Source organism: Mustela nigripes, chromosome 10, assembly GCF_022355385.1.
Source record: "Mustela nigripes isolate SB6536 chromosome 10, MUSNIG.SB6536, whole genome shotgun sequence".
Classification (NCBI taxonomy): domain Eukaryota; kingdom Metazoa; phylum Chordata; class Mammalia; order Carnivora; family Mustelidae; genus Mustela; species Mustela nigripes.
Window position 1 is genome coordinate 6,379,823 of NC_081566.1, and position 11,615 is coordinate 6,391,437.

General features: G+C 40.7%; 1 pseudogene; it reads right to left on the minus strand.

Annotated features, from left to right (window-relative positions):
* Positions 1 to 1,785: 1,785 nt before the first annotated feature.
* LOC132026319 (glyceraldehyde-3-phosphate dehydrogenase-like) lies at positions 1,786 to 7,206 on the minus strand (annotated as a pseudogene).
* Positions 7,207 to 11,615: the final 4,409 nt, after the last annotated feature.

Genomic DNA, 11,615 nt, shown 5'->3' on the forward strand with positions numbered 1-11,615 from the left:
AGTTTTGTAATATAACTTCAATTCCAGGACTATGATTCCCCCTGTTTTGTTCTTCTTTTTCAAGACTGCTTTAGCTACTTGGGGTCTTTGTGGTTCCATAAAAAATTTAGGATTGTTTATTCTAGTTATGTGAAAAATACTCTGGTATTCTGATAGGGAGTGCATTAAATGTGTTGATTGCTTTGGATAATACAGAGATTTTGGACAACATTTGTTCTTTGGATCCATGAGCATAGGATGTCTTTCCATTTATTTCTGTCATCTTTAATTTCTTTCATCAGTGTTTTATAGTTTTCAGAATACAGGTTGTTTACCTATTTGGTTAGGTTTATTCCTATGTATCTTATTTTTGGTGGATTTGTAAATGGGATTGTTTTATTACTTTCTTTATCTTTTTGCTATTTCATTATTAGTGTATAGAAATGCAACAGATTTCTATATATTGGTTTCTATCCTGCAACCTTATTAAGCCTATTTATCAGTTCCTATAGTTTTTTGTTGGAGTCTTTTGGGTTGTATATATAGAGTATGATGCCATGTGCAAATAATGAACATTTTACTTCTTCCTAACCATCTTGGATGCCTTTTATCTCTTTTTTTGTTGTCTGATTTCTGTGGCTAGAAATTCTAGTGCTGTGTGGAAGAAAAGTGGTAAATGAATTTCCTTCTCTTGTTCCTGACCTTAGGGGAAAAAGTCTTAGGCTTTCTTCACTGAGGATGATGTTCACTGTGGGGTTTTCATATATGGCTTTTATTATGTTGAGATATCCTCCCTCTAAGTTTGCTTTGTTGAATGTATTTTATCATGATTGACTGTTGTCAAGTGCTTTTGCCAAATGCTTTTTCTGCATCTAATGAAATGATTGTATGGTTTTATCCTTTTTTTGCTGTTAATATGATCTATGACATTGATTGATATGTTAATATTGAAGTATCTTTACATCCCAGCAACAAATCTCATTGATCATGGAAAAAATATTTTTATATATGTTAGATTTGGATTGCTAATATTTTCTTGAGTATTTTTGCATCTGTGTTCATCAGCGATAAGGGACTGTATTTCTTTTTTGGGGGTATCTTTGGTTCTGGCATCAAGGTAATGATAACCTCAGATAATGTATTTGAAAGCTTTGTTTTCTATTTTTTTTTTGGAATAGTTTGAGAAGAATAGGTATTAATGCTTCTTAAATGTTTGTTAGAATTTATCCATGAAGCCATCTTACCCTGGACTTTTCAACTTTTGGACTTTTGTTTGTTGGGAGTTTTTGAGTACTCTCAGTTTTATTGCTGGTAATCAGTCTGCTCAAGTTTTCTATTTTTTTTCCTGCTTCAGTTTTGGTAGGTTATATCTTTCTAGGAATTTTTCCCTTTCTTCTAGGTTATTCAATTTGTTGGCATATCATTTTTCTTAATATTTTCTTATAATTCTTTGTGTTTCTGTTATGTCAGTTATTTCCTCTTACATTTTGGGGGGTACCGTATACTTTATTGATGCTACATGACAAAGTAAGGCTCCCCAAGTCCCTACTCTTCTTCAGAGTGTTTGGGATGGGAACTGTGGTCAGCAGATTCTCAGTGTGTTGGGAGATGAGTTGGTGCAAGAGCTCCCCAAAAGCTGAGGGCCTCTCTCTCTTCCTCTTGCTGGGGCTGGTGGCCCCGGGCTCTTACTCCTTGGAGGCCATATGGACCATAATGTCCACCACTCAGTTGCTGAAGCCAAATTCACCGTCATACCAGGAAATGAGCTTGACAAAGTTGTCATTGAGAGCAATGCCAGCTCCAGCATCAAAAGGTGGAAGAGTAGGTGTCACTGTTAAAGTCACAGGAGACAAACTGGTCCTCAGTGTAGCCCAGGATACTTTGAAGGGGCCTTTGATGCTTGCTTCACCATTTTCTTGTATCATTGTCTTTGGCGGCTTTCTCCAGGTGGCAGGTCAGATCCACAACTGACACTTGGGTGAGATACTAAAGGCCATGCCAGTGAGCCTTCTGTTTAGCTCAGGGGTGACCTTGCCTACAGCCTTGGCAGCACCAAAAGACACAAGGGTGGGCTGATGTTCTGGGCAGCCCCTTGGCCATCACACCACAGTTTCTGAAAGAGGCCATCCACTGTCTACTGGATGGTAGTGATGCCATGGACTGTGGTGATGAGTCCCCCCATGATGCCAAAGTTGTTATGGATGAAGTTGGCTAGAGGGCTCGAGCAGCTAGTGATGCAGGAGGCATTGTTGACAGTCTAGTGGGAGTTGTCATACACCTCATGGTTCATGTCCATCACAAACATGGGGGCATCAGCAGAAGGGGTGATAACCATCTTGACCCCCCACTTCAAGTGAGCCCCAACCTTCTCCATGGTGCTGAAGACCTCAGTGGACTCCAAAATGTACTCAGCACCAGCATCAACCCATATGATGTCAGCGAGATCTCACTCTTGAAAGATAGAGATGAGATTTCCATTGAAAGATGTTTCCCATTTTCAGCCTTTTCTGTGTTATGGAATTTGCCAAGGGTGGAATCATAGTGGAATATGTAGACCATGTAGTTGAGGTCAATGAAAGGGTCATTGATGGCAACATTATCCACTCTGCCAGTGTGGAAAGCAGCCCAGTATAGTCAAACATGGTCATTTGATGCTCAACATGGCCAAATACATTTCCTCTGACTTCACCTTTGTGTCTCAGGGATTTGGCTGGCACTGCACCAGAGTATTTGGATGTCTGTCAAAAGCAGAGGAGCAGAGAGACTGTCCTCTTTTTGCTTCTGATTTTGAGTTTTCTTTTTAATATGAGTCGCTCAAAGGTTTATCAATTTTTTTTAATCTTTTCAAAGAACCAGCTAGTGATTTCATTCATCTCTCCTACATTTTAACTTTCTATTTTGTTTTATTTCTGCTCCAGTCTTTATTATTTCTTTCCTTCTGCTGGCTTTGCATTGTGTTCTTCTTTTTTAGTTCCTTTAGGTGTAAAGATAAGTTGTTTACTTGAAATTTTCTTGCTTCATGAGGTAGGCTTGTATTGCTATGTAATTCCCTCATAGAACAGATTTTGCTGCATCCCAAAGATTTTGGACTGTTGTATTTTCATTTTCATCTGTCTCCCTATATTTTTTTAATTTTCTCTTTGAATTTTTGGTTGGCCCATTCATTGCTTAGTAGAATGTTATTTAACCTCATGTATTTGTGATCTTTCTAGATTTTTTCTTGTGATTGATTCCTAGTTTCATAGCATTACCATTGGAAAAGATCCATGGTATGATTTTAACCCTCTTGAAATTGTCGAGGCTGGTCTCATGGCCCAATATCTGATCTATTCCAGAGGATGTTTTATGTGAATTTGAAAAGAGTATGTATTTTGCTGTTCAGGGTGGATTGTTCTGAATATATGTTAGATCCATCTAGTCCAATGTGTCATTCTAAGCACTATTACCTTGTTGATTTTCTGTTTAGATGATCTGTCCATTGATGAAGTGGAGTGTTCAAGTCCCCTACTATTATTGTATTATTATTGATTACATCATTCATGTTTGTTATTAGCTGCTCTGTGTGTTCCGGTGCTTTCATGTTGGGTGCATAAATATTTACAGTGGTTAGATATTCCTGTTAGATTTTACCCTTTATAATTATATACCTTTATTTTTTAAATTCTTGTTACATTCTTTGTTTTAAAGTCTATATTGTCTGATATAAGTATTGGTTCTCTGACTTCTGACATCCATTTGCATAATAAATTTTCTCTAATCCCTCACTTCCAACCTGCAAGTGTCTTTAGGTGTGCAATGGGTCTCTTATATGCATATAGACGTGTCTGCTTTTTAAATTCATTCAGTAACCCTGTGTCTTTTTGATTAGAGCATTTAGTCCTATTACTTTCAAAGTAAATACACATACTTATACATTACATATTGATACATCTTATTGACATTTTGTTACCTGTTTTATGACTGTCTTTGTAGTGCTTCTTTGTTTCTTTCTTCTCTTGCTCTCTTCTCCCCTGGTTTGCTGGCTTTCTTTATTGATACACTTGGATTCCGTTCTTTTTATTTTTGGCATATCTCCTACTGGTTTTTGATTTTTGGTTACTATTAGGTTTGTATCTTTGGTTCCTATTAGGTTTGTATCTTCTGCATGTAGCAGTCTATAGTAAGTTGATGGTCACTGAAGTTCAAACCCATTCTTTAGTTCCTTTACTCCTCTCCCCTGCATGGTTTGGTACATTGTCAGACTTTACATCATTTCATTCTGTGAATCCCTTGACTGACTTTTATAGATAAACTTAATTTTACTGTTTTTGTACTTCTTATTTTTCTTACTCCTGCTTATGGTCTTTCCACTCAAAGAATCCCCTTTAACATTTCTTGAGAGGCTGGTTATTGATAGTGAATTCCTTTAATTTCCGTTTTCTCTGGGAAACTCTTTATCTCTCCTTCTATTCTGAATGATAACCTTGCTGGGAAGAGTATTCTTAGCTGCATTTTTTTCCTTTTAGCACTTGGAATATATCATGTCACTCCCTCCTGGCGTTCAAAGTTTCTGCTGTAAAAACCAGTCTGTAGGGGCACCTGGGTGGGCTTAGTTGGTTAAGCATCTCTCTTCAGCTCAGGTCATGATCCTGGGGTCCCAGGATCAAGCCCTGCATCGGGCTCTCTGCTCAGTGGGGAGCCTGCTTCTCCCTCTGCCTGCCATTCTGCCTACTTGTGTGCTCTCTCTCTCTCTGTCAAATAAATAAATAAAATCTAAAAAAAAAATCAGTTTATAGCCTTCTGGAGTTTACCTTGTATGTAACTGTTTTGTTTCCTCATGCTGCTTTATAATTCTCTCTTTATCACTACTTTTTGCCGTTTCAGTTGCTATGGGTCTGGTGTGGACCCTCTTGATTTGATTTTGTTGGGGAATCTCGTTCTCTCATGGATATGGACTTCTGTTTTCTTTCCTAGATTTAGATTTAGAAAATTTTTAACTATTATATCTTCAAATAAATTTTCTGCCCCCTTTTCTGTCTCTTCTTCTGGGATCCTTATAACATGAATGTTATTATACTTTGGGCTATTGCTAAGTTCCCTAAGACTATTATATTTTTTATTATATTTTTTCCTCTCTCCTCGTCAGCTTATTTGTTTTCCATTATTTTGTCCTCTAGGTCATTGGTCCAGTTTTTCTGTTTCCTCTGGTCTACTGTTTATTCCATCTAGTATATTTTTAATTTCATTTATTGAGTTCTTCATCTTTGATTTTTTTGTTGTTATGTTTTCTTTCTTTGTTAAGGGTCTTACTGATGCCCTCCACTCTTTTCTCAAACCCAGTAAGTATATTTATGATCACTACTTTATTTCTATCAGGCATATTACTTATCTCCATTTGGTGATGGAGATTGCTGTGATTTTGTTCTGTTCTTTCATTTGGAATATAGTCCTTTATCTCCTCATTTTATCTGACTCTGTCTGTTTCTTTGTGTTGGGAAAGTATTATATCTGCTCTTGAAAGTAGCAGCTTTATAAGGAAGGGTCTTATAGTGCCCTTCAGCACAATATTCCTTGTTCACCAGAACCTGGCACTTCAGGACTGTCTCCTATGTGTTGCATGTGCCCTACTACTGTGGCTGAACTGCTGTCGCCTTTAGCCCAGTGATCTGCAATGGCTCCTTTGCCTGTTGTGGGCAGGGTTTGGTCCCTGTGTTGTAGTGGGCTGGTCTGGGGCCTTCTTGAGCCTGAGTCAGACCAGGTTTCTGCCAGAGATGGAGTAGCACTGAACTGCAGGCCACGCTCCCTTGTGTTTTCCCCTGAGAAGCTTTCTTTGATGGGTGGGCGCTGTACTCGAATCATCTGTGTGTCCCCAGCCCACGGCTTCAGCCAGAGTTGGATTGGTTTGTGTGTTTATCTGCCCCTCTTCCTGGGCCATGCGTCACTTTGGAGTGGTCCTGGTCCCTGTCGGGGCTGCTTGCACATGGCCAGGCTTGTGGCACTGGTTTGAATGGGCTCTGGTCAAGTGCATATTGGAGGTAGGTCTGTTGAGGATGTGGGAGTGAGGTACCTGATGTTAGCGAAGTGTGTGTAGGTCTGGTGTGGGAGGTGACCTGGAGCTGAGGCCTGGCAGGCAGGGGCGTGTCTTCCGGAGAATAGGAGGCTGGGGCAGTAGTGTTAGCGAGTTAGCTAGTGAGTATTGACACTTCGTTGGTTCCCACAGGTGTTCATGTGTTTAGGCTGGGGGTGAGGAAAGGAGTGGCACCCACCAGCTCTGTTGTTCCTGTGGAAGTCTCCCGAAGCTCCTTGCCCCTCTGTCACAGGCTCTAAGGTCAGTAAAGAAACACCCTCCCATATGCCTCCGGCCTTCTTTTTCAAACTGCTGCTTCTGTGCTGTATCTCGTTGGAGCAGTTTGTCGTGCGGTCGCTTTAAGTGCAGGGACTCCGTTTTCTTTCACCCTCTGGCTCTCCCATTCTTGAACCTGTTTATCTTTAAAGTTCAAGGGGTAAAGCCTGGCAATCGTAAGAACTCATGAAATTATGCCCCTCTGGTTTTCAGAGCCAAATGTTATGGGGACCCTCCATGCCTGGAGGGGCTGGTGTGAGGGTCTGTTTTCCCCCTTGTATGCTCCAGTGGCATTTCTCATCCCCAGAAAAGGCCTGCAGGTTCATTTACCTCCTCGCCTCCTCTCCACCCTTCCTGCCCTCTTTGGTGTGGCTTCTTCTCTACATTTAGCTGAGGAGAGTCTGTTCTGCTTGTGTTCTGGCCATTTTCTCAGTTATGTAAATGAGTTTTACCTCGTTGTATTCATGGAACGAGCTGAGCGTAGGGTCCTTCTACTCCACCATCTTCCTCAGAAGTCAAGGTGAATATAGAATTGTAAAATCAGTTCCACTCTGCTGACTTCTGACATCCCATATTTCCAGAAATAAATATAATGTCAACCAGACTTCAATTACTTTGCTTTCGGGCAAATTTTGCAGTATTTTTTTTCTATTCTCTTTATTAATATTATAAAGTGTCACTATGAAACTCCTGGTGTGTATTTATAAAAATAATTATGCCTCCTCTTTTCTCATGTTTACATATTTTATTGCTTTAAACATTTAAAACTACTTCTTGAGACAATCTTCAGATTGATCTTGTCTATTTCCTTTGGTGTAAATTCTCCCATTCACTGTGCCATTCACAATGCTTATCCTTCTAAGCATTTTTTATAAGTGTAGTTTGCAAGCTCACATTCCACGCATTTCGCCCGCATTTGCTTTCATAGAAAATCATAGTCTGTTTCAGAGCTCCGGGCCACGGAACATTTTATGCTCAGGGGATGCTCCTGCGTGCGTGGTACATCTCCTGCCCTGTACACGCTGGTGACGTACACGTCCCTTCACATGTGCAGGAAGATACTGGACACCATGGCCATTGGAAATGGCTTAGTTCTCTAGTAACCTTGGGAGATGTGCAAAGCTTTCCGAGTCTCTGTTCATGGCAGAGGGTGGGTCTGTAGCCATGAGTGTGTGAGAAGTTCCGGCCACTCTCACTGTACTTGCTGCTTGGATCGATGCCCAGCTCTCCAGCGCCAAGTGACTTTAGTCTCTGACAATACCAAATATTCTCTTTGGCTGTTATCTGGTAGGGAACTGTTTCCTTTCTCACTTTCATTAGCAGCTGTGTTGTTAATTTTGAAAATGTGAAAATCATTTCCATTTGGGCTGAGTGGAGGTTTTAGAATGTGTTTACCTTCCTAAATATTAGATCTTAGCCTAGAGGAAGCTAGACTCTTCCCAGTCAATCTTATGCGAAAGCCACTAAGGTTTACTATGAAAAAGAAGCAGAAAGAGGGGCTTTTATGCCTGAACACTTGAAGAAGTTTGGGAAGGCCAAAGGCAGGAAGAAATTACGGAAAGGGGATGGAGACTGAGCACTGCACGTTGTAGTAGGTACCGTCATGTAGTCGGTTCCATTATGTCTTCATCCCCAGAACTGCCAGAGCCTACAACTAGAATAGGAACTCTTGTGTGGAGTGGACTTGTGTGCCTTACTGCTGTGTCACCCCCCAGAGTCCATTCAAATCCTGTGGCCGACGGGGAGCTCTTCTCAACCCACCTTCCATCTTGTGAAGCGACTTTCTGTAGGCTGTGTATTACAGCCTCACTTGCCAGATGGTCAGTTTTTATAAACTTGGCTGGGACTGGCAGAGAGCCCCCTCGCCAACACCCCAGCCTTGTATCATGGAACCAAGAGGTTCCAGAGTCTTTAAGACCTGCCATGACAAATCATTCGGTTTGCTTATACTTAATACCCACTGCCCCGTTTAGCTCACGAGACCACTGGAGATCTGGTGTCTGGGGAAGGAGAAGATCCTCTCCTTACACTTTGGGGCCAAAGGTCATCCCATATTGAGAAAGAGTGAAGATTTCACCCCTGCTACCTTATCACCACCATCTGCCCCCCCCCTTCTAACTCACATTGTCTTTGCTCCTGCAAGTTTCCATCATACATTCAGGTGAGGACGCAGCTGCTCTCTAACAAGCCCTATTCCTATTTTCCAGAGATGCAGTTTGCAGAATTCCTTTGTTCGGGGTGCGGTGTCCTTGACTTAGCCAAGTTTCACTTTCCGGTCACTGTTTTGGTACCGATGTGACAAACCCACCATCGCACTCCACTTCTCTCCAGGCCTTGGACCTCTGGTATCCCGATTCACCGCTTGGCTTTGGCCTTCTGAACTTCAAACCAAATGATTCCGCTCAACCTAAGAGTGGTGTTTGAACATGTCTTTTATCTTTTTATCTTTGAGAAAAATGACCTTTTGGAGGAAAATAAAGGGAGGAGATTAAGGTAGATAATATTTTTTGACTTATTATGTACCTAATTCTGCACTTGATAGTTTAGACACACTGTCTTCATCCTTCCAACCAGTACTGGAGTTAGATGTTGTTAACCTTTAAAAAGATAACAAACACACTCCATTGTATTTGATTTCCTAACAAGTTGAAATGATTGAGGTCTCATAACTTAATAAAGACATCAAGATTTATGAATCAGTTTATTAATCAAGAAGCACTCGTGTCTACCCAGCAACTGATGACCTTTGTAAAGATGAAGTTGCAGATGCGTTACATTTCAGCCGTAGGAAATTATGGAGGCGCGTATTACATGGAGCACTGGGTGTAGTGCATAAGCAATGACTGCTGGAACACTGAAAAGAAATAAAATAAAATGCAAAAAAAAAAAAAATTCTCCAGGTATTCAAGGACATACATAACAGTTTCTGTCTTAAACTTAAAATTAAATAACGATGTCTTATGTTCGATATGTCATTTGGCATCTTTTAAAAGGTAAATTTCAAGTTCAAAATTCTAGATAAAAAGATACAAAAAATGGTTGTACACAACACAATATATAGGATATGTTTGTGTGAGACTGGATTTAGATCTCTCTCCATCCTTTACATTCACAAAATTCCTATCTGTTTTTTTTTTTAATTTTAATTTTAATTTTTTTTAAAGATTTTATTTATTCATTTGACAGGCAGAGATTACAAGTAGGCAGAGAGAGAAGGAAGCAGGCTCCCCGCTGAGCAGAGAACCCGATGCGGGGCTCGATCCCAGGACCCTGGGATCATGACCTGAGCCGAAGGCAGCGGCTTTAACCCACTGAGCCACCCAGGCACCCCACTCTCTGTTTTCTTAAGATGGCTTAGAGATGGGTGGGTTACCTCCTGTTGAAGTTTTAGAGGGTGTTAGGATATGCGGAGAGATGTAATGGGCAACAGTGAAGTCACTGGCTGTTTCCGTGTGCTCTTTCAGGTCTGTAATAAAGAACACACAAATCCTATGTGGGGAGACCATCAGTGCATGTACCTGGATTAAATTTATGCTAGTAGCTAAGACTTGCTTTCCGCATAGACAAAAATTACTCACAAACCATCATACTCTATAAAGAGAAGTGAGCGCTCAGCCAGCAGAATGAGGGGGACCCGTGTGCGAGTCCTGAGCAGCGACTTCTACTCACACTTGTCATCGTGAAAAGGGAGCCCTTTGCCCGTTCATTTATTTTCCTGGCACCTGACAGGGGTAGAGTTGCTGACCATACTTCTGTCACTCTTACTCAAGCAGAAAATCCACTGTAAATCCACAGAAAAACTGTAAACATTGCAAAGGGAACAATCGGGCCAATGGAATTTAGAGGATGAATTAAGTAGTTTTGCAACTGAGTGTGGAAACTCCGGGTCCCCTCTTCAGTGGGTAGCTTTTTAAGTTGTGGTGAGGTAGAAAAAGGCTTCTTAAAAAACGATTTTATTCATTAGAAACTTGAGAGCGTTTTCTTCTGTGCCTTATGGATCACATTGTTCCAGAATGGGGTGGGAGACGGTTGCCGAGTGCTTGTTTGAGCGAACTGCACGAACCCCAACATTCTTCTGTTTCTAAGATACACAATTTTGTATCCTGAGCCTCGTCTAAACTATGTTAAATGGAGTCATTAGGCTATTTAAAGGTTTTATGTCCTTGAACTCAAACTGACTCACAAGCTTACTAGGGGCTCCTGACGTGGGGATACTTGCCTGGGTGTTTCTCTTTTCTGTCCTCTTGCCATTCTTACATTTTTTATCTCTGTATAAATTTGTGATTTAGAAGTTTTTGCTGAAGGAATGACAATTTGTAAGAGATAGCCTCCAAAATAACCGGTCCTGTTTGTGCAGGGTTCAGTGTCTAATCATATTCTTCTCATGCGTCATTGCTCACTTTCCAATAATGTTTCATTACGTATCGGTGAATCTGCCCAAGGCTGTCCTGAGTTAAGTGTTTCCAAGGGAGAACATCTATATGTCTAGATTTATGTGCATGAACTTTACATATTCCTTTTCAAAAGTCATAGGGCATATAATTAAATCTTCTTAAAATCTTAAAGTAATTACAGTGTTCTCATTATCGTCCATATATAAATTTCTCCTATCACGTCTCTCCCATTTTATGATGGTTCGACACACTGGCTCACAGACTCACAACTAACTTCTCACTGATGTGGGTATTTTTTTTTTTTTTTTTTCAGAATTTAAATTACAGAAATAATCTTATAGGACTCCTGTGAGGACAGAATGTGAGGATTTCGCAGGCAGGTACAGCCCGTACCACCGCGGCAGGTACTTACTGAAGATCACGAATTACCATTGTGTTCTCAAAAGAATTAGTAACCACCAAAGTGTTAAAAAATCACTGATTTAGGGCACATCTAGAATTACACTTTAAAGAAGTTCCCGAGTGGGGAAGTCACACTCAAAACCCAATTCTCGTAGAAATATCCATTAGCAAAACCTAGAGATGCATCTTCATAATGAGGCTGAAAGGCCTGGGAAATAGCTCTGAACATGGGAAATCTGAACATGTGGAAGGCTCATTTTTGTTGCTCTTGATCGGGAGAGAAAGCCTTGGCCTGGTCCTGGGTTAGTTCCCGGACGAAACAGTCTCTGTCAGCTCCTGACTCCTGTGCCATCTAAGCTTGCTTTGAAGCCCTGAAATAAACACAGCGGGTGATAGCTTCAGATTCCAAGACTACATCTGTGGATGCTTTCTCAGTGGTTTTTTTTTTTGTAGTTGTTGTTGTTTTGCTTTGTTTTGGTTTTTGTCAGCATGCAGAAGTCAAAAGTTACAAGAACAAC